At 46.0% G+C, this 24,909-nt stretch overlaps 2 protein-coding genes across 2 annotated transcripts in view; one reads left to right on the top strand and one right to left on the bottom strand.

Annotated features, from left to right (window-relative positions):
* XPA (XPA, DNA damage recognition and repair factor) overlaps nt 1-18,608 on the bottom strand; it is a 114,432-nt gene extending 95,824 nt beyond the window's left edge. Inside the window, exon 1 of the mRNA XM_078771332.1 lies at nt 18,561-18,608. The gene's annotated coding sequence lies outside the window, so the exon portion shown is untranslated. The remainder of the gene's footprint in view (nt 1-18,560) is intronic.
* A 984-nt stretch (nt 18,609-19,592) lies between these two features.
* The window catches only part of LOC137421540 (uncharacterized), an 89,676-nt gene continuing 84,359 nt past the window's right edge, over nt 19,593-24,909 (top strand). Inside the window, exon 1 of the mRNA XM_078771309.1 lies at nt 19,593-19,892. The gene's annotated coding sequence lies outside the window, so the exon portion shown is untranslated. The remainder of the gene's footprint in view (nt 19,893-24,909) is intronic.

Here is a 24,909-nt window from a genome sequence, read left to right as displayed (position 1 = left end):
GGCCGATAATTCCTCAAAATTGAGAAATCCAAGATGGCCGCCACCGCCGGGCTGAAATGTATTGTTGCGGATATGAGGACTGTATTTTTTTGATTGTGTGCTTTATTATTATTATTATTGTTTATTCTGCGCCCCCTGCCTCCGGAGCTGTGTAAAGGTGAAAGGGCATCCCATAATTAGTCCACAAGCATACACGTCAGCCAATAATAGAATACCCCTGTTCGATAGTTATATCTTATTCTGTGTTTTAGGGTAAGGCTATGTCTCCCATTAATTGAAGTACTCCATTGCACCAGTGAAAGAGAATAGATCCCCTTTCATTCCCCTCCCCAAAATCTCCATTTCCTTTCACATCCCCTTTCATCATTGCCAAGCCTCGATTGCCAATTACATCCCCTCCAAAACCACCATTGAACATGTGCTCGGGTCGGGGAAGAGGGGCGTGCCCGCCCGTCGTCATCAAGGGCGGAGCCAGAGGGTCGCGTGACCAACCAGGGCCGAGGTGAGCACACCGATGGGCGTGTCCAAAAGGCCGGCGGCTTGATCGCCGGAGGCGCTATAAAGGCGCGCGCGCAAGAAGCGTGAAGTGGTCGGTGGTGAGGAGTGAGTGGACCAAGAGAGAGAAAGAGTGGTTGGACCAAGAAAGAGAAAGAGTGGTTGGACCAAGAGAGAAAGAGTGGTTGGACAGGGAGACGTGCAAGAGTGTTGTTGAGTTGAGGGTTTGGACCAGACGAGTCAGACGAGTCCTGGCAAAGCAAGCGGCGGCCACAGCAGCAACAACACCCAACAGCCGCTTGGGGCCTGGACGGCGGTTTTGAGCAGGGCCGCGAAGGAACGGCGGCTGCTAAACGCGCTGATCGTGCTGCAGGACCCCCTTGGACCTTCCTCTCCCTCCAGCCATCCACCTCCTGCCTTTCCACCCTTCTTGTGTACGTGAGTTTGTTCTGTGTGTCTTGTCCCTGGGTATTTAATTAAGTCTGTATAAGCTAGTATTTGCACTGTGTCACCTGCGTCTTATGTGTTGTAAATAAACGTGACTGCTTTCTTTTTGCTTGTGTGTATAATAAATCCAATTACTCTTCTGTCCGTCTTCTCGTCTTATTCCTTTTCCTCTTTGCATTTCGTCGTTTTAGTCTTTTCCAGATTGGGCAGGTGCGGTGCGATACGGCCAAAGTTCTGGGTGAATCGGGTGAGTCGGGGAACAACTGTTCGGTCGCGGAGCCTTCGCTCGGCAAACAACATCCTAAACCGCGATCGGTAACAGTATTTATGTTCATATCTTTTTGACTAAACAAGGTAGAAACTTAAATGAAATGTGCTTTTGTAGGTTTTCCTATATGGGGAATCCAATGCCATATTCAGTTTTGAAATAAAATGTGAATAAACTGCTTGAAACTCATATTTATTTCTAAAATAGTCGTTTTTAACGTTGAATAATTCGCCGACCAGATAAGATCCACAAGCAGGTTGATCCTAGGTGTCCATGAATAATTTACTTACTTTGCAGGTTTTTTTTTTTCAGATATGTCCAATATGCAATATTCATTCATATTCATTCAATGTGTCCAAAGATATGTCCAATATATTCAGCAGCCCATGAAAGACTTCGCTGCAGCTCTTGTAGTTGATGATCCGAATGCTGAATTCTGGTGGGACTATATGACTATGGTCAACATCCTACTCTGCTTCACAAGAGCGCAACGTGATGGATCATGGGATCTCCACCTATATGCGTTCAAATGTATGCTGCCATTCCTCTTCAGGTACGATCATATTAACTACGCCAGATGGGGGATTGTATACCTGGCTGAGATGTCGGTTCTCCCACCAGAACTCCTCCTCGAGTTCCAGAAAGGCAACTTCGTAGTAAGACGCAATGATCGACGCTTCAATCAGGTATCGGCGGACCAAAGTACGGAATGGCTAAACGCTACAGGAAAGAAGAGTTGAGGCTTAGTAGGTATCACCAGAATAGCATCCACACTCAGTAGATGGACATTGTCGTATAATCTGAGAACGGTCATAGCTTCTCAGACAACAGCAATGCTGAGACTGACAACGGACGATGAAGACGATGAGTACACACACAATGAGTGCACGAAAAGTAGGATGGAGAAAGACGACTCTGATGAAGGCAGGATAGTTGTATCGTTGAAACAGCATGGCGTGTTTCAAGATGGCGGTGACACATTGAAGAACATAATCAACAAGGATGTGGTCACGCCTGTGATTCAAGAATCTCTGCTTTGTGCAGAACACCTTGGACAGGTGCAAATGAAAGTCTTCGTGGACAAACGTCTGGACAAACGTCCAGATAGTGACCAGCACTTGGATCTGAAATCACTCATTCAAAAGAATAAGGCCAAGACATTATTTTATTTTATTTTTTTTTTTTTTTTTTTTTTTATTTTTTTTTGTATACAAGATCGAGGCTCGTGAAAGAGCGAACATTAATCACACAGAAAGACAAACAGACACATAAAACAAATAACATCGGGAGCGGTAGACAAGATGGGGAGAGAGGGGGAAGGACACAAACACAACATTTGAGAGCAGGGACCAGCTGGTTGAGCTGGGGTACTCAGCAGACAGGATGCATCCGTTTCCAAAGGTGGTGGGCTGTGCACCAACTGATGAGGTTAGCGTACACCGCCATCGATGACACCGCCACAAATGGCGGAACAGATCAATTGTTACAATTGTTACAGACACGACTTTGATGTTAAGGTGGGCCGAGCGGAATGGCCGTCGTGTCCGCACAAATTACCCGATTGTACTCGAACGTCGACGAAGCCGCGCTACGCTGGCTCAATAGGAAAGAGAAGACACCCGGCTGGGTTATAATGACACAATACGACACCAGGGGTTCAGTTCTCAAGACCTCCGGAGGAGGTTATATTCGTGCGGAAGGTCAGATTACAGGGACGAGAGGTACATCATAGGAAGACAGGCACTTAGACACAACCTTATATTATTCCCGACAGACCACAGAGAAACAGGACAAAAACTGACTCACACGGGGATTGATGAAAAGGACAGCGGGTATCGATGGCTCAAGGTGCACTCTTGGCTCAAAGCAGAATCGACTCGGTCCGGTCCAGAGATGCAGGGAGGTCACAGCGCTCGGAAGGCGACGTTCTTTCTCCAAGCTGAGGCGCATCTGACGTCACGTCCGGCAAGGTGATATGTGTCTATGATATGATATGATAATGTGTCTCATTTGCCTCTTTGTATAAAGTCGTGCAACTTTCCAAGGGCAAGCAAAACACTATCAAAGAGGACAGGAACATTCTACAAAGGCTCATAACAGATTATAGAGCAGGGCGCGAGGTAAACCTAGAAAACATCCGCCAGCATTAACTCATGACCATCCCACTATCTTTGGCCACAACTAGTGGTTGTCTACATTCCACCAACAAGTCTGTGTTAGCAAACATACTGACGCAACAAGTCCAAACCCCTGCAAATGTTACACTCGATGAACCCAGCTGCCTGCTCATTGATGGCCAAGCACTCATGATGGAACTTGGAAAGCCGACTGACATTAGAACGTTTGGTGACTATGCCGACACCTTTGCTAACACTGTGTTCAATATGGGAGCAAAATACCAGAGCATCGACGTAGTCTTCGACAGGTATCAAGACGAATCAATCAAAGCAGGCAAAAGGATCAAACGCAAGCAGCGCCATCGACCGGTACGTCGTAAAATAGAAAACGAGTCATCAGTTCCTCTCCCATCAGACTGGTCGAGCTTTATGGCACTCGAGGAAAATAAAGCAGATCTCGCTCTACTACTTTCAAACCATCTGATTGAACACAGGCCGACAGATAAACCAGTGGTTGTAGTAGCAGGGGGGTTCGCCGAAGCGACCACTGTCAAGTCATCTGATCCAGATCTCGCTGTCTCCTCTCTGAGAGCTGACGACCAAGAAGCTGATACCCGGCTGATTTTGTATCCATGCTCATATGGAAACGATAGTTGTGTCAGTGCGTGATACAGACGTGCTTCTTCTACTTCTAGCACACTGACAGAATGGGCTGTACACGTCTCTACATGAAAGCTGGGACGTCGAAGGCTCCAAAGTATTTCCCAGTACATGAAATTCGCATGTTGCTATCTACTGATCAGGTGGACACACTACTTGCCTTCCATGCCGTCACCAGGCTGTGATAGTGTGTCTCAGTTCAGTGGCCACGGTAAGGAAACAGCCTGGCAGGTGTTCCAGCAACATCACACTGATCTGATTAGCCTTGGCAAGGGTCCTCTCACCGAAAACATAGCTACATCAACAGAGAAATTCATCTGTAAGATATATGGCGTGCCCTAGGTCGATACATGCAACAAAGCACGAGTCAAGTTGTTTTGCATCGGTCGTGCACAAGAGGCTCTGCCACCAACCTCGGATGCAGCAAAGTTTCACATCATGCGTTCACACTATCAAGCAAGTGACTGGAACCAAGCACACTCGCCATATCCTGATCTTCCTCCAGTGACCGAAATGGGATGGATGCACCTGGATGGTCAGTTAGTGCCACGGCTACTCTCTGCCACCCATGCCGAAAGCTTGCAGGGAGATCACCTCTTGTGGTTGTAGGAAGGTGTTCCTCAGCCAACGCTGCAGCTGCAGGAAAATTCGCATGGAATCCATCGAGGTGTGCAACTGCAGGAAACTTGGCGACAACTGGCGGAACACTCATGACGACCGGGAATAAGTTCATGTGGGCACATCTACCTGTACACACAATGAAGGACTGTATATAACGCTTTGACAGCAGATATGATCAACTCATGCAATTCATGCACAATTAAGTAAAAATTCTTGCCATTGCTGTCACGTTACAAATAAATAAATTGCTTGTCAAATGTTGGTTTACGTCGAAGCGAATCGGTGTTATTTGAGGTACCTTACTTTGCTTCGCCAAAATGGGATTTGCATCCCTAATATGTTTCCTGCCAACATTTAAATCATATGTAGTGGGCCACTGGGCTTAAATGGACGGTCTGTGTTCCTGGTGGGGAGGGAGAGGGATGGGGCTTGTGGATCTTATCTGGTCGACGAATTATTCAACGTTAAAAACGACTATTTCAGAAATAAATGAGTTTCTGGCAGTTTATTCACATTTTATTTCAAAACTGAATATGGCATTGGATTCCCCATATATGAAAACCTACAAAAGCACATTTCATTCAAGTTTCTACCTTGTTTAGTCAAAAAGATATGTACATAAATACATTTCACCTCGGCGGTGGCGGCCATCTTGGATTTCTCAATTTTGAGGTATTATCGGACATTTTGAGCTGGGCACACAGCAGATTTGAGTTCAGCACCCCTCAATACCCCTAAAAACCTTGTGTGCCCTAAATTAACACGATTTGCCTTCAGGGTTAAGATTTTTTGAAAATTGACCCAGTCTAGATGCTGCACAAGTTTTTTAAAATGGGTAAAAACCTCACTCTCCTCTCCCCTCAATCATCCCCTTCCCCTCACTCCTCCTTCTCTCATTCCCACCCACTCTTCCTCTCCTTCCCCACTCACTCTTCCTCTCCTTCCCCACTCACTCTTCCTCTCCTTCCCCACTCACTCTTCCTCTCCTTCCCCACTCACTCTTCCTCTCCTTCCCCACTCACTCTTCCTCTCCTTCCCCACTCACTCTTCCTCGCCTTCCCCATTCACTCTTCCTCGCCTTCCCCACTCACTCCTCCTCTCCTTCCCCACTCACTCCTCCTCTCCTTCCCCACTCACTCCTCCTCTCCTTCCCCACTCACTCCACCTCTCCTTCCCCACTCACTCCTCCTCTCCTTCCCCACTCACTCCTCCTCTCCTTCCCCACTCACTCCTCCTCTCCTTCCCCACTCACTCCTCCTCTTCCTCCCCCTCACTTCTCCTACCTTCCCCCTCACTCCTCCTCTCCTTCCCCACTCACTCCTCCTCTCCTTCCCCACTCACTCCTCCTCTCCTTCTCCTCACTCCTCCTCTCCTTTCCCCTCACTCCTCCTCCTCTCCTTCTCCCCCTCTCTCCTCTCCTTCTCCCCCTCTCTCCTCTCCTTTCCACACCCCTAACTACCTACACTCCTCACTCACTCCTCTCCTTTTACCCTCACTCCTCCTCTCCTTCTCCCCTCTCTCTTCGTTACCGTTACCCCTCCCCCTTCCCCGCCACACCTACCCCCTTCTTAGCCCCTCTCCCTTCCCCTCCACCCCACACCAACCCCTTTCTTACCTCCTCCCCCTTCCCCTCCCTCTTGCCACCCCCTTTCCCTTCTCCTCCCCTTTCCTCCTCTCCTCTCTCCCCCACCTAGCTTCATATTCCCGGCACAAAGTGACTCTGCATTGCCCTGCCACACTGGATACTTTTGCTAGTTCTAATTTTTAAAAAAATGCCACACCGCTTTGTATATTCCACACCCACACACCACATCCATATGGCGGATGCATCCACACACCCCATTCATTTCCCCATACCTTTGACCCACAAAAAGAAAATTATGCCACTCCCACACGCCACACACACCTGTTACACCCAGCCACACCGACATGCCACACCCACCCCCCATTTTCTCCTCCACTTGTGCACCCTCAGCATTGACACACCCCTTCCCTTCCTCACACACACACAGGAAAGGGGGAGGAGGGTGGAGGAAGGGAAGGGGGGGGGGAGGGTGGAGGAAGGGAAAGGGGGAAGAGGGTGGAGGAAGGGAAGGGGGGAGGAGGGTGGAGGAAGGGAAGGGGGGAGGAGGGTGGAGGAAGGGAAGGGGGGAGGAGGGTGGAGGAAGGGAAGGGGGGAGGAGGGTGGAGGAAGGGAAGGGGGGAGGAGGGTGAAGGAAGGGAAGGGGGGAGGAGGGTGAAGGAAGGGAAGGGGGGAGGAGGGTGGAGGAAGGGAAGGGGGGATGAGGGTGGAGGAAGGGAAGGGGTGGATGTTGACCTGTTATTAAAGGAAGGCAAATGTCAGCTAAAATATATACACCTAAAGTAATTAATACTTCACGTCTAGAAAGTCAATCAGTACTCACCTTTCATGGTGCGATATGTAAAAAATATTGTGGTCCATGCTTCCAAAGTATCAGTTGGTTTCGTGTTAGCACACGAAGCCGATGGCAAAAGTGTGTCTTTATATAAGCCCGTACCCATGCTTGAAAGGAAATCAAAACAATGAAAAGGAAATAGGTGAGAGGAAAGCGCTGTCATTTCGAAGAAAGGAAATAGGTGGAAGGGATGTTGAGAAGTGGAAAGAGGTTTGGCATAATGTGTCATGGAGAACTCCATGGCAGAGGCTTTTTTTTTTCTTTTTTTTCTTTTTTCTTTTTTGTATACAAGATCGAGGCTCGTGAAAGAGCGAACATTAATCACACAGAAAGACAAACCGACACATAAAACATATAACATCGGGAGCGGTAGACAAGATGGGGAGAGAGGGGGAAGGACACAAACACAACATTTGAGAGCAGGGACCGAGAGACATGGAGACATGGAGACATCGAGAGCGTATAAGAGATTGAATTTCTTTTTTTTGACGTGGAATGAGTTGGAGAGGAAATTGAGAAAAGCCTTTTAAATAGGAAGAAAAACAGCGTGTTGTAATATACCACTGAATAAAACACAGAAGGGGAAAGGTTAAACATATTTAAATAATATTTAAACAGAACCGTGAACAATCTTATATGCACAAAATACCAACGGGGGGAGAGCCGAGAGGGACCACCACGAGTCACGTGAACAGGGCAAAAGGCTTTCACAATAACAGGAAATTTTGAAAATATTGGCGCTGTGCCCATATTTCCTGTCAATGTCTAACAGTCACATCTTGGCATCATTCCCAGACAGAATCCTTTAAAACTATAAATAGCCCTGAATGGGATGACCATCATCTCTTGAGGTTGTAGTTCAGACCACTGATGATTTTGGGGAAGCACCCCTGGGAATCCCACTGATCCCCTGATACGAAATTGAAGAATCTAAGACTGAGCGATCCTGCGGACCATCGAGTAGAAAGGCTTTATCGGGTTTCAGAGCAATTGGTTGGTAAATAAGGGACTAGTATGGATCCGCAGTTTAGGGGGTAACTGCCCCTTGCCCCCTCTGAAAGCCCCCATGATCCAAAACAGAAAAATCAAAGCCCAAGCGATTGGTGGGGCTACTGTCTTGTATTAATGTGTCAAGCTTCAGATCAATCAGTCGTGCAATAAGGGAGTAGCCAGAAGAGCAAAAACGTTAACGGACGGACTGACAGACATTCGGACATCACGGCCCATTTTATAAGTCGATATCTTCGAGAATCGAGATGAGATGACCTTAAAATGATTTCTGAAGTAGAATGTTGAATGAAAAAAATATATTGCTAATGTGTTTGATGAAAAAAATGGGGAGGGGGGGGGGGGGGGGGTAAGGAGATGGGGTTAAGTTTTCTTAATAAACAGTATAGTCAATTGAGAAAAGCTTACTTTCAATTAAAAAAAATTATATATATCATCTTGCTATTTGTTTATAGTAAACTCGGTTGGTATCAATTTTTCCCAACCGATATATTGGTGGGTTCATACCACCGTGTATCGGTATAAAAATTTTTTACACAGGTTCCAAAAATACTATCGTGTTCCCCGGGTGAACACCCCTGGGGATGGATAGCCGAGCAAGCTTAACACTCTAAGGCGTTCAGTCAATGATGGCGAACCTTCTTTATATGCGCTGGGGAGAGCAGCAGGGGATAGCGAACTGTACGGACTCCACCAAACATCTTCGACCCTGTTAATCATTTCAAACCGACACGGAATTAAAATGTACAAATACCGGATTTATTGAAAAGCATGCCGGTAACAAAATAATGCACGCTAAACTAAAATTCCTAATCGAGTTACCCTCCAGACGGACTCGTATACAACACGAGGAGAAAAATAAAGGTGAAAATAATGTGTAGTGTTTGTGAGGTGCATTTGCCTGCACTCCGTCTGGCGTCAGCGAACGTCCAGGGCCGTCGAAGGTCCCGCGTCCCCACGCGGGAAACGCACGCCCTGCCGCGAAGTTCTTTCGTGGGGACAGGCCTTAGCGTGCAGTGCGTTCCTCTAGCCGCCGAGCACAAAGCGAGCAGACCACGCCAGTTCACTTGCCGTCTACTCCACACAGCACCCAGACGATGCCCAGTCGGCACCGACAGGCCAAGGAAATGACAAAGCGGTCGCTACAACCGATGAAAGCCAGGGACCACGAGACAAAATGCCAGGACACGACCGCTCATGATGAAATCCACACGCGGGCGCTCGTCACCAGAGCAAGAACCCAAGAGGCCGAGAGTATCTGTGACCGCACGGCACCAATGTGCCCATGCAAGAGGGTAATATGCTACTGTTCCCTTTCAATGTCCCTCGTGCAAGAGCGTATAAACTGTGTCTGCTCGTATTGACTGTACCCACGCAAGAGAACAAAATGTTGGGACCCAAGTCTTTTGTACCCATGGCTATTACGTCATCCGACGACGTTACGCCATGCTCCTATCATCGAGTCCCATCTCATCGCTCGACAATACCGCACCAATCACTGCTCTTTGGGGCGTGGCCTCACGGACCTGCCTACTTGATGTTGCGATGTGGCAGGTGGCGGCGCCAGCGTTATTGTTCAATGTCCTGTTCCGGTGGGTTTTATTTAATGTTTATAATGCATGATTGCTTGGCTTGGCTACATTCGGAGCATGGTAATCTATACACTTCTACCTGGACTGAGGTATTTCATTGCCTACTCCCCACAAACGTAACAATACGTAAGGGCCAGTACGTATGTCAGGGATTTCATACATTTAAACTTCATATTTGCTCTTTTACATACAACTAAAGCCCATCACTAGCAACTACTGCAAAGTATTCTGGGAAGAGTAAAAACGGGCAGCACTGCTCTGTTGCTAAGTAACTGCTAGGGCCATCTGGTCTAAGTAAGAGAACAGAGGGCAACTGTGATAACTGCCCTTTGCCTAACCTGGGCAAAAGAACTCCGATTATTACATTTTCTCTTGGCCCTATCTCCTGTTCATGCATTTCTTATCTCCTGTTAATGCACTTTCTCTTGGCCCTGTCTAAAACTGTGTGGGTAGGGACATAGTTTCCTTCTCACCTCGAAGTAAGGTGCCTTATCTGTTTTCTTTCATTACCTCTGCGCCTAGCTTTATAAACTCGGGCTGCGCTGTGTTCATTTTGAGATGCTGTATTGTGTGTTGTGCAGTGTTACTAGCCTACACGCTGCTGCTATCACCCATGTACATGTAATTCTTACTAAACCTTCCTGTGATTGTCCGAGTTGTTCAGGTGACCATTCCCTTTGGGGGGTTGATCCTCTACACATATTTATATATGACGTACACATCATTGACACACAGTAATTCACGGCAGACGTCATGCATTCGATCTTAACAAATTATGGCAATTTCTTCGTACAATGGAGAATTTTCTTGATAAAGAGAGTGAAAAGGTGCTCAGTTTTTTCTTTCGCTTCCATCATTCTTGCAGGATAATTTCTAAAGACAATAGTCGATAACGGTAAATTGTTGGTAGCATGCGAGTGCTCGGCGAGCTAGGTAAGTAAATATTACAGCTCAGTAAAAAGCTAGCTCAGTGCCCGATATTGGCACACGTGATGACGACATGCGCAATATCAGCATAGGCCAATATCAGTATATTAGTATCGGTAATCGGCACAGGCCGATATCAGTATTACCGTATCAGTAATCGGCACAGGCCGATATCAGTATTGCCGTATCAGTAATCGGCACAGGCTGATATCAGTATTGCCGTATCGGTAATCGGCACAGGCCGATATCAGTATTGCCGTATCAGTAATCGGCACAGGCCGATATCAGTATTGCCGTATCGGTAATCGGCACAGGCCGGTATCAGTATTGCCGTATCAGTAATCGACACAGGCCGATATCAGTATTGCCGTATCGGTAATCGGCACAGGCCGATATCAGTATTGCCGTATCAGTAATCGACACAGGCCGATATCAGTATTGCCGTATTGGTAATCGGCACAGACTTTCTAAAGCGCACCCGATTCATATAAAATAACTAATTGCTTTAAAAACAGCCACAAGACCAAAGGAAAACGTGATCACTCATACGCTGCTGAGGGTTAAAAGTTAAAACCTACTGTACCTACTTCCTGGTACGTCTTAAGATGCTAATATGGGGAGGAATAGGGTGTGGATGAACAGAAAGTTTTTCACATTGACCGCAGATGAAAATATAAGATGTTAAAATGTCAAGATATCAATATGGGGAGAAATAAGGTGGTGGATGGTCAGAAAGGTTTTCAATGCCAAGATGTTAACATGCTTAGATGGTGAGGAACAGGGGTGATATTTTGCGAGGATGGTCAAATCGTTTTTTTCCTTTTTCGCATTCACTTACATGTAAAATTGGGAGGGGATGTGGGGGAATGTCCAACAACTCTCATTTCCCTCCTACTACTGTCATACGGGTATGTGCATATGGACTCATACTGTGATACAGACATAAATATGGACTCGCACTGAGACACGGAGACAAGTATGGACTGGTAATGTGATACGGATGTAAATATGGACTCGCAATGTGATACGGACATAAATATGGACTCGCAATGTGATACAGACATAAATAAGGGCTCGCAATGTGATACGGACATAAATATGGACTCGCAATGTGATACGGACATAAATATGGACTCATAATGCGATACGGACATAAATATGGACTCGCAATGTGATACGGACATAAATATGGACTAGCAATGTGATACGGACTCACAATGTGATACGGACATAAATATGAACTCGCACGATGACACGGCCATCAATATGGACTCGCACTGTGACAGTGTGACACGGCCATAAGGATGGATTTGCACTGTGACACGGACGTAAAGATGGACTCCCAATGCGATACGGACATAAATATGGACTCACAATGCGATACGGACATAAATATGAACTCGCACGATGACACGGCCATCAATATGGACTCGCACTGTGACACGGCCATAAGGATGGATTTGCACTGTGACACGGACATAAATATGGACTCACAATGCGATACGGACATAAATATGGACTCGCAATGTGATACGGACATAATTATGAACTCACACGATGACACAGCCATCAATATGGACTCGCACTGTGACACGGCCATAAGGATGGATTTGCACTGTGACACGGACATAAAGATGGACTCACAATGTGATACGGACATAAATATGGACTTGCAATGCGATACTGACATAAATATGGACTCGCAATGTGATACGGCCATAAGGATGGACTCGCACTGTGACACAGACATAAATATGGACTTGCACTGTGACACGGCCATAAGGATGGACTTACACTGACATGGACATAAAGATGGACTCGCAATGTGACACAGACATAAATATGGACTCGCACTGTGACACGGACATAAAGATGGACTCGCAATGTGATACGGACATAAATATGGACTCACAATGCGATACGGACATAAATATGGACTCACAATGCGATACGGACATAAATATGGACTCACAATGCGATACGGACATAAATATGGACTCGCAATGTGATACGGACATAAATATGAACTCGCACTGTGACAGTGTGACACGGATATAAATATGGACTCGCAGTGTGACAGGGTTACAAATATGGACTCAAAATATGACAGGGTCACAAATATGGACTCACAATGTGACAGGGTCACAAAGATGGACTCACAATGTGACAGGGTCACAAAGATGGACTCACAATGTGACAGGGTCACAAAGATGGACTCACAATGTGACAGGGTCACAAAGATGGACTCACAATGTGACAGGGTCACAAATATGGACTCACAATGTGACAGGGTCACAAATATGGACTCACAATGTGACAGGGTCACAAATATGGACACACAATGTGACAGGGTCACAAATATGGACTCACAATGTGAAAGGGTCACAAATATGGACTCACAATGTGACAGGGTCACAAATATGGACTCACAATGTGACAGGGTCACAAATATGGACTCACAATGTGACACGGTCACAAATATAGACTCGCACTGTGTTACTGATCCAGTTTATATAAAATGGACTCGTAACTGAGCTAACCTTCGTAACTCTTCACTCACCTTCTTTTTCTGGTCTTCACCAATGATCTCTCCAACTCTCTAGAAAATCCTCTCTATCTCTTTGCTGATGACTCCACTCTCTGCAGCTCCATACCTCATCCCTCAGACCGGCAGTCTGCAGCCTCCTCACTCTCTGCAGACCTGGACAAAATCACAGACTGATCAAACAAGAGAAACATGTATTTCAATCCTGACAAATCTCACACTCTTACTATGTCTCTCCGAAAAGACCGTCTGGACAACCCTCTCATCTACTTTCTCAAAAATCCTCTCCAAGAAGTTCTGTCACTCAAGCTCTCTTGTGTCTCACAATCTGCCATGATCTTTCCTGGGAAAACCACATTTCCAAGCTGGCCTACAATGCCAGTGGCCAACTGGGCATCCTCTGTCGTGCGAAGTCCTTCCTTGGCAAACCTGAGCTCCTCACCACATACAAGGCTTTCATCCGGAGCTCAATGGAATACTGCTCTCCCCTCTGGGTTGGTGCTCCTGCCTCACACCTGGCTCGGCTTCACGCTGTTGAAACCAAAGCTTTCAGAATCATTGGAATCTCCCGCGATGAAGCTAACTCTGAGGGCCTTTCACTCACCCACTCACCGCAGGCAGGTTGGTGGTCTTTGTGTCTTCTACCGAATCCTCTCTGGCATAGCCCCCCCCCACCCCCAGCCCTGTCTGTGCCCTGTCCCACAAATACTCCTACAGGTCGCACAAGATCTGCCAGCAATCCTCTTCTGGTGACACTGCCAAAATAAAGACTCTCTGCTCACCTTCACTCTTTCATTCCTCTTTTCTCCCGCCTCTGGAACAAACTCCCTCACTCCCTTCAATCCCACTCCTCCCTCCAGGTCTTTAAACAAGCTGTTCACCACCATCTCTTATCTTCCCCCATCCAAAACCTTGATCTTTTCTACCCCCGTTAATTCACCCCAGATACACTTCTCTGAAATACCGACTTCTTTCCTGGAAGTCCGAGCTGTATCCATGTTTTTCTTTTTTACCTCTCCCACCCTCCCCCACCCCATTCCCACGCCTCCTCCCCCCAAGCCCTCTCCCTCCCACAGATCTCCCGATGTCCCTGCTCTCAAATGTTGTGCTTGTGTGCTTCCCCCTCTCTCCCTATCTTGTTTCTCACTTCCTTTATTTTGTCTTATGTGTCCGTTTGTTTTTTTGTCATTAATGTTTGCTCTTACACGAGCCTTGATCTTGTGTATAAAAAATAAAAAATAAAAATAATAATAACTGCGATACTGATCCGGTATATAAAAATGGACTCATACTGTGATACTGATCCGGTTTGTATAGAAATGGACTCGTACTGTGACACTGATCCGGTTTATAAAAACGGACCTGCACTGATACTGATCTGGTATATAAAAAATGGACTTGTACTGTGATACTTGTGGAGGTAATTTGGGTGTGTTTAATTTAATTATTGAGAACACATATATATACTCATACAATGCTTATATTAAATATTTACTCCAAATAGCTGCCATATGTAGCTGCTTGCTAAAGTACTATTAGATATTAATATAAATGCTTCATAAGGGACTGTTATTTAGCGATGAATCGTTTTAATGATGAATTACTATTTTGGTTTCATTTGTGCTTCTGAGACTGACGAAATGCATGTATTTTGCAATCTGGCTTCAACCTTGAGCACTGTGTTTTGTCTCGTTCGACACAATCTTGCTTTATTAACCTTGGCAATGCATGTGCTTTCTGTTTCACCCCTCTCCTCCACAGCAAGCACATCTGATTCAACAATTTTAATTGTCTAAAACTTTGCTCTATAAGAATTATCACCAGGCTTTCTTAAACATATTTATAATACATCACTGGGTGAGCCCAGTCTTGCCCCGTTTCAGCCAGTTACTGTCTCCCTCAAGCAATTAGCTGTGCTTTTCTATTGGTTAAACCTTGTAAGACTCCTTATCTGTCCAAGGCCTTCTACAAAGTTATGACTCCCTCACTGAGAGACGAGGTTCAGCTATTGTTTTATCTGATATTTCACAAATCTAAGCATTTTCTTTCTCCCCCAAAATGGCCCCCACCCACCTACACTTTGTATATAAAAAAGTGAACCAAGAAACCCAGTTAGAAGAAGTTTCAAGCTGTCCAGTGTGTTACGACTTCTCCATGCATGCACGTTTTGATGCATCAACTCTATTAATAGATGTATCATTAGAACCGCATTGTAAATTCTTACACATACTAAATCCGGTTTATATAAAAATGGACTCGTACTGTGATACTGATCTGGTTTATATAAAAATGGACTCGTAATTGTGATACTGATCCGGTTAATACAAAAATGGACTCGTACTGTGATACTGATCTGGTTTATATAAAAATGGACTCGTACTGTGATACTGATCTGGTTTATATAAAAATGGACTCGTACTGATACTGATCCGGTTTATATAAAAATGGACTCGTACTGTGATACTGATCCGGTTTATATAAAAATGGACTCGTACTGTGATACTGATCTGGTTTATATAAAAATGGACTCGTACTGTGATACTGATCTGGTTTACATAAAAATGGACTCATGCAGTGATACTGATCCGGTTAATACAAAAATGGACTCGTAATTGTGATACTGATCCGGTTTATATAAAAATGGACTCGTAATTGTGATACTGATCCGGTTTATATAAAAATGGACTCGTACTGTGATACTGATCTGGTTTATATAAAAATGGACTCGCACTATGATACTAATCTGGTTTATATAAAAATAGACTCGTAATTGTGATACTGATCCGATTGATATAAAAATGGACTCGTGCAGCGATACCGATCCGATTGATATAAAAATGGACTCGTCTGTGATACTGCTCCGATTTATATAAAAATGGACTCGTGCAGTGATACTGATCCGATTTATATAAAAATGGACTCGTGCAGTGATACTGATCCGATTGATATAAAAATGGACTCGTGCAGTGATACTGATCCGATTGATATAAAAATGGACTCGTGCAGTGATACTGATCCGATTGATATAAAAATGGACTCGTACTGTGATACTGATCCGATTGATATAAAAATGGACTCGTCTGTGATACTGATCCGATTGATATAAAAATGGACTCGTGCAGTGATACTGATGCGATTGATATAAAAATGGACTCGTGCAGTGATACTGATCCGATTTATATAAAAATGGACTCGTGCAGTGATACTGATCCGATTGATATAAAAATGGACTCGTACTGTGATACTGATCTGGTTTATATAAAAATGGACTCGTACTGTGATACTGATCTGGTTTACATAAAAATGGACTCATGCAGTGATACTGATCCGGTTAATACAAAAATGGACTCGTAATTGTGATACTGATCCGGTTTATATAAAAATGGACTCGTAATTGTGATACTGATCCGGTTTATATAAAAATAGACTCGTACTGTGATACTGATCTGGTTTATATAAAAATAGACTCGTAATTGTGATACTGATCCGATTGATATAAAAATGGACTCGTGCAGCGATACCGATCCGATTGATATAAAAATGGACTCGTCTGTGATACTGCTCCGATTTATATAAAAATGGACTCGTGCAGTGATACTGATCCGATTTATATAAAAATGGACTCGTGCAGTGATACTGATCCGATTGATATAAAAATGGACTCGTGCAGTGATACTGGTCCGGTTTATATAAAAATGGACTCGTGCAGATACTGATCCGATTGATATAAAAATGGACTCATGCAGTGAAACTGGTCCGGTTTATATAAAAATGGACTCGTGCAGTGATACTGATCCGATTGATATAAAAATGGACTCGTGCAGTGATACTGATCCGATTGATATAAAAATGGACTCGTGCAGTGATACTGATCCGGTTAATACAAAAATGGACTCGTAATTGTGATACTGATCCGGTTTATATAAAAATGGACTCGTAATTGTGATACTGATCCGGTTTATATAAAAATGGACTCGTAATTGTGATACTGATCCGGTTTATATAAAAATGGACTCGTAATTGTGACACTTATCCGGTTTTAAAAAACATGGACTCGTAATTGTGATACTGATCTGGTTTATATAAAAATGGACTCGTAATTTTGATACTGATCCAATTGATATAAAAATGGGCTCATGCAGTGATACTGATCCGATTTATATAAAAATGGACTCGTACTATGATACTGATCTGGTTTATATAAAAATGGACTCGTAATTGTGATACTGATCCGATTGATATAAAAAAGGACTCGTACTGTGATACTGATCCGATTGATATAAAAATGGACTCGTGCAGTGATACTGATCCGATTGATATAAAAATGGACTCGTGCAGTGATACTGGTCCGGTTTATATAAAAATGGACTCGTGCAGTGATACTGATCCGATTGATATAGAAATGGACTCGTGCAGTGATACTGATCCGATTGATATAGAAATGGACTCGTACTGTGATACTGATCCGATTGATATAAAAAAGGACTCGTACTGTGATACTGATCCGATTGATATAAAAAAGGACTCGTACTGTGATACTGATCCGATTGATATAAAAATGGACTCGTGCAGTGATACTGATCCGATTGATATAAAAATGGACTCGTGCAGTGATACTGGTCCGGTTTATATAAAAATGGACTCGTGCAGTGATACTGATCCGATTGATATAGAAATGGACTCGTACTGCGATACTGATCTGGTTTATATAAAAATTGACTCGTGCTGTGATACTGATCTGGTTTATATAAAAATGGACTCGTACTGTGATACTGATCTGGTTTATATAAAAATGGACTCGTACTGCGATACTGATCTGGTTTATATAAAAATGGACTCGTACTGTGATACTGATCTGGTTTATATAAAAATGGACTCGTACTGTGAAACTGATCTGGTTTATATAAAAATGGACTCGTGCTGTAATGGCTAATGCTGTTGCAAGTATTTCTCGCCCCGTCCCTGAATTATCGTGGTTTAACTTTAAAACAATAAAAGGCTAAATAGTAAATGGCAGAGCAATCGTCGCATCGCTTTGTTGTATTTGTAACCGCTATGTTGACATAGACTTGCTAAGTAAGTCATCATCATCACTCGTACATCACATCACATCACATCACTCATCATCACTCGTACATCACATCACATCACTCGTACATCACATCACTCGTACATCACATCACTCGTACATCACATCACTCGTACATCACATCACTCGTACATCACATCACTCGTATATCACATCACTCGTATATCACATCACATCACATCACATCACTCATCATCATCACTCGTACATCAGTCATCAGTCATCACATCACTCGTACATCAGTCATCACATCACTCGTACATCAGTCATCACATCACTCGTACATCAGTCATCACATCACTCGTACATCACATCACTCGTACATCAGTCATCACATCACTCGTGCATCACTCGTACATCACCGACGAACCAACCTGCCGTACTGTACTTGAGAAGGAAGTACGCGATGGACGGCAGCCAATGGCAGCGCTCCCCGACCCGACGTTTTTGAGGACACTATCCACGAGTTCCGCAAACACGTTTCGTCACGCGCGCCCTTGCCAGAACACGCGTTTCCCCAAAACATGAACAAGAGGAATGCGGCAAGCCACAAGTCCCTCAAGGAAGGTAAAACCGGTTTCCTGCAAAACGCCCTTCATAAGATATGGAGAGTTAAGGAAAATAAGTTTATTGACGTTTGTAAAATGCAGAAATATGATAAAATATAGAACTGAACTGAGTTTTTAATGAAAGGCCTTAATAATAAATTTTCCCCTACGAAAGCAAAACGTTTTAACTCCATATCCTTCCTCTTTTAAACCCTCATGTGACGTATGTTCTCGAATCAGCACCGATCTTTTAAAATCATTGTCGCTCTCCAGTGCAGGTACACAGGACAAAGTGCACGCACGAACAGGTGCAAAACAAATGATCCCACGAAGGCAACTTATCTCCTGGAATTCCCAGGGAATGCTCATGGTCATTCCGCCTGTAAATTTGTGCAGAGCACCGGCACACAATGGCCTCCTGTTTTCGAAAGATAGTCTAGGACTCTAGGTTGTATAACCTGTGCTATGGCCTCGGGGTCTCATACTTTGAAATCTATTTGTTTATTCTTCAGATCTTGGGCGCAGATGATTTATCGACCGCAAATTTGTGTTTGAATAAATTATTTTAACGATTTTATGAATTTTTATGCAATATTCATTGCACCTGCTTGGACCGTTCCCTCCCATTCGGCTCTGGCAACCTCGACCTGCTATTGAGCAACCCCGATCACGTGGTTCAGTTTGCGTTGCGCGCGCGAGTCCAAAGTGACGCGCCACTTTTTGAATGGGCGTGGCCTGAGGATATGAGCGCCTGGGTGGCGCGGCGATCGCCGATTGGTCAAATTCGTTTTGCTTGCCATCCGATGCAAAAATCACTCGAACTCGGGGAACATGAAGCTGCTGTCACGTGATTTTGTGTACTCACCATTTCCTTCTATTGTTAACGCGATCGTCGGGTCTTGTAGTCCGGTGATGTTCGTTTGAAGCAGACGAACGGCGATGGGAGAGTGTCCCTCGAGGACCTTTGGGAAGCGGTGATAGGTTGCTCGGAACGGGGCAGGTTGGCCTGTTCGGTACATACGTTGATCACGTGACAGTAACGTCTCTCCGTTTTAAATGCGGAACCCCGAGAAAGACCGCGGAGTAAACGCCGAGTAAGGAAGCCGGTAGGGAGGAGTTCCTTCGGACCTAGGTGGGCCAGGTGCCTTCGGAACCTAGGTGGGCACCGTTCGTGATAATTAAGTTATTGTTGATGTTAGTGAAGAAGACATGCCCGTGATGTAATTTGAACCCGAGTTTCCTTCTCCGCGTAGTCGATGCATTAACTCCGTTCTCTTCCTACCTCTTCTTACCTATTCCTACCTCTTCCTACATATTCTTACCTGTTCGTACCTCTCCAAAGTTTGTTTCCCTCTCGGATTCCCCGACAGGTTTCTAAACGGAGCGGCCACCCAACTGCGTACGTAATATATAGATAGATACGGCCTAGGTGTATTTACGAGTACTCCACCTCATCAACGTTTACTTTTTGGATATCGATGTTATTAAAAATGGTTATTTATATTTGCATTGTTTTCTATTCATGCGAGTTAGTGTGTAGGTAAATTGGTTACTTCACTCCGTGGGGTTTGTGGGGTTGAGTTGTTATGGAGTGAGTGTTATTAAGGGTAGATGAGGTGGGGTGGGGGAGTTCATAACACTTTTTCAAGAGTAACGTCATTCCACGTCGATGACGTATGGGTGTAGAGGAGGTGGAGCATACACTTGTTACCATTCATCTTATTCTTTTTCCCTGATGCTTTGCCTGAAGACCCCATGGTAAGAAATACACTGGGTGGTTTGCCATGGCCTTTCAAGTGACAGTCAACACAGAAATTTGAAATTTGTTCTTGGTGCCGGCGATAGATCGCCTACTCCTCGCGAAGGACACCGTGCGATCTTTAACGCCCACCAGCTAATGCTGGCAGATGGGACACCTGGCTTAACGTCCATCCAAGGGACGTTGATCAATCACCCTGCATGTGAAACACCAGGATAACAGTTTGTAACTGGGTTGAGATTCAAACCCAGGATTGACAGCTTACAGGTGAGTGTGCATACCTGCAGACGATCCTGCTTGCCTTACAGAGACCATTATACCTTTTCCAGACAGGAGAGGACATTAAGTGTTCGTAATCCAAGGTGTGATTATGTTGAACTTTTCTCACACAAGTAGTTTTGATCGTTTCTTTTTGCATGACATTTTGTTTTGTCCCCATTGAACTTCATTCACCCACTGTGCGAAGTCGTGATGTGCATGCAGTCCCACTCTCTGCATGCAGTCCCACTCTCTGCATGCAGTCCCACTCTCTGCGCGCGGTCCCACTCTCTGCATGCGGTCCCACTCTCTGCATGCAGTCCCACTCTCTGCGCGCGGTCCCACTCTCTGCATGCGGTCCCACTCTCTGCATGCGGTCCCACTCTCTCTGCATGCAGTCCCACTCTCTGCGTGCAGTCCCACTCTCTGCATGCAGTCCCACTCTCTGCATGCGGTCACACTCTCTCTGCATGCAGTCCCACTCTCTGCGCGCAGTCCCACTCTCTGCATGCAGTCCCACTCTCTGCATGCGGTCCCACTCTCTGCATGCAGTCCCACTCTCTGCATGCAGTCCCACTCTCTGCATGCGGTCCCACTCTCTGCATGCAGTCCCACTCTCTGCATGCAGTCCCACTCTCTGCATGCGGTCCCACTCTCTGCGCGCGGTCCCACTCTCTGCATGCCGTCCCACTCTCTGCATGCGGTCCCACTCTCTGCATGCAGTCCCACTCTCTGCATGCGGTCCCACTCTCTGCATGCGGTCCCACTCTCTGCATGCGGTCCCACTCTCTGCATGCGGTCCCACTCTCGGCATGCGGTCCCACTCTCTGCATGCGGTCCCACTCTCTGCATGCAGTCCCACTCTCTGCATGCGGTCCCACTCTCTGCATGCAGTCCCACTCTCTGCATGCGGTCCCACTCTCTGCCTGCGGTCCCACTCTCTGCATGCAGTCCCACTCTCTGCATGCAGTCCCACTCTCTGCATGCAGTCCCACTCTCTGCCTGCGGTCCCACTCTCTGCCTGCGGTCCCACTCTCTGCATGCGGTCCCACTCTCTGCCTGCGGTCCCACTCTCTGCATGCGGTCCCACTCTCTGCATGCGGTCCCACTCTCTGCATGCGGTCCCACTCTCTGCATGCAGTCCCACTCTCTGCATGCAGTCCCACTCTCTGCCTGCGGTCCCACTCTCTGCATGCGGTCCCACTCTCTGCATGCGGTCCCACTCTCTGCGCGCGGTCCCACTCTCTGCATGCGGTCCCACTCTCTGCATGCCGTCCCACTCTCTGCATGCGGTCCCACTCTCTGCATGCGGTCCCACTCTCTGCATGCGGTCCCACTCTCTGCATGCGGTCCCACTCTCTGCGCACGGTCCCACTCTCTGCATGCGGTCCCACTCTCTGCATGTGGTCCCACTCTCTGCGCGCGGTCCCACTCTCTGCATGCAGTCCCACTCTCTGCGCGCGGTCCCACTCTCTGCATGCAGTCCCACTCTCTGCGCGCGGTCCCACTCTCTGCATGCGGTCCCACTCTCTGCATGCGGTCCCACTCTCTGCATGCAGTCCCACTCTCTGCATGCAGTCCCACTCTCTGCATGCAGTCCCACTCTCTGCATGCAGTCCCACTCTCTGCGTGCGGTCCCACTCTCTGCATGCAGTCCCACTCTCTGCATGCAGTCCCACTCTCTGCGCGTGGTCCCACTCTCTGCGTGCGGTCCCACTCTCTGCATGCAGTCCCACTCTCTGCATGCAGTCCCACTCTCTGCATGCAGTCCCACTCTCTGCGCGCGGTCCCACTCTCTGCATGCGGTCCCACTCTCTGCATGCGGTCCCACTCTTTGCATGCAGTCCCACTCTCTGCATGCAGTCCCACTCTCTGCATGCAGTCCCACTCTCTGCGCGCGGTCCCTCTCTCTGCATGCAGTCCCACTCTCTGCATGCGGTCCCACTCTCTGCGCACGGTCCTAGTCTCTGTGCGCGGTCCCACTCTCTGTGCGCGGTCCCAATCTCTGCGCGCGGTCCTAGTCTCTGCGCGCGGTCCCAATATCTGCGCACGGTCCTAGTCTCTGCGTGCGGTCCCAATCTCTGCGCGCGGTCCCACTATCTGCGTGCGGTCCCACTCTGCGCATGGTCCCAATCTCTGCGCATTGTCCTAGTCTCTGCGCGCGGTCCCAATCTCTGCGCACGGTCCCAGTCTCTGCGCGCGGTCCCACTCGCTGCACGCGGTCCCACTCTCTGCACGCGGTCCCACTCAATGCGCGTGGTCACACACTCTGCACGCTCTCTTGGTGATCATAGCACTGCAAGGTTTTGTTTATTTGCTCGTCCGACAGGTGATAAAGACCCATAACTGCACATGTGGCTGCCACATTTTATTTATTTATTTACTCGGTGAGGGCAATAATCGCGATCAAGAATAATGGGGCGTGTTGGCTCCACCCCTCGGATGCAAAACAAAAGGTAAATGCGACTTCGAGCTACGCAGTGAAGCAGGAACTCACCCGGCTCGTTACATCTTCCAAGCCCGAAGAATGTCCACTAGTGAATCCCCCATGTACGTTATTGATTCCACCTTAAGATTCCACACGAGGCAAGATGTGTGTGGCTTACATTCACGGCATGCAAAAGGTACTTGCTGGTTACGGTGCGAGACAGATGCAAGTGTGTTGCATCCACGTCATGAAACAGGTACGTGCCGGTTACGGTGCAATGCAGGTGAGAAAAGAAATTGCCATGAATTTTCTAAATTAAGCAGCATCAGCATCCCTTCGTCCTCCTACCCCACCCTCCATTTCCTCATGCAATTCGGACCTGACCCCAATTTAATGACTGCGTGAAGATTTCAAACAAGAATCCCATTCTGATTAGTTCTACCCTCGTGTTGCCAATGACTCATTGCGATCTTTAAAGTGATACACATTGTCAGGGGTGACCTGACATGGCAATATGTGACGTGGCAATAGGTGACCTGACAGTCCGTGGCTCAAAGCCTCCGGATCGCTTGTTTCTTCGCACCACTACCTGATCATTCATTTACTTGGTTTGACATCTGCGCTTCCAGAGCTTGAGATCCCATCTCTGAATCGTGAGCTAAGTCAGGGTAATTCTTCATATTGATGTAGGATTAATCAACATATTGACACACCGATTGGAACTAAATTGCCCTCTCGAGATAACTTTGAACAAGGCGCGTTTACAATTTATTTACATCATACCCTGCTCCCTTTATTGTATGTTTTGTGTGTCCGTTTGTTTTCTTTTGTGATTGATGTTACCTCTTACACGAGCCTCGATCTTGTATACAAAAAAAAAAAATGGCCTGCAAAAAATAATTCTGCCAATGTCTGAGCTGTATCTCGGATCTGGCTGGGACTTTCGGAATGAAATTTTGCATCAATAATGGGAATAAAAATATGTGGGTTTGACAATTTTTTTGACCTTGACCTAATTTTAAGGTTGCCATTCAATCATCGACATCCTAACATTTTTATGCCTCCACCGACGAAGTCAAAGTCGGCGGAGGCATTATGTGTTTCAGGTTGTCTGTCCGGATGTCCGTCCTTGCATGCGTCCATCCATCCGTGATAGGTTTTCGTTACCACAATAACTTGAGAATGGCTGAAGGAATCCAAGTCAAACTTGGTGCAGGTATATATAATAAGGTGAAGATGAACTGAGTAGATTTTGGGGTTATGAGGTCATAGGTCAAAGGTCATGTTTGGTAAAAATTCTGTTGCTGCAATAACTTGTGAACAAGTGATGGGATTTTGACCAAAGTTGGTAAGAGTATGTATTCAAAGATGACCGAACTACTTTGATTTTTGGGACAGGTAGGTCAAAGGTCAAATGTCAGGCATCCGGTTAGGTAAAACAATTCTGTTACCGAGCTAAATTGTGAACCAGTCATGGGATTTGCACCAAAATGGGTATAATTATATATTATGATGCAAAGATGAACTGATTAGATATTGGGGTCAATAGGTCAGTGGTCAGAGGTCATGTTAAGTTATAATAATCCATACAGGTATAGGTTTATCGTGGGTGCCAGGCAGTATACCACCAAACAGTTATCGGTTATAGTTAACTCAGGCTTACAAGTTGTTAGGGAACAGTTCAGGAAATATTGTTTAGCAATTGATAAGAATTCTGGTATTAACACTTT

The sequence above is a fragment of the Myxine glutinosa genome, chromosome 2, assembly GCF_964187855.1.
Source record: "Myxine glutinosa chromosome 2, kmMyxGlut1.1, whole genome shotgun sequence".
Lineage (NCBI taxonomy): Eukaryota > Metazoa > Chordata > Myxini > Myxiniformes > Myxinidae > Myxine > Myxine glutinosa.
This window is presented reverse-complemented; position numbering and strand designations above follow the sequence as displayed.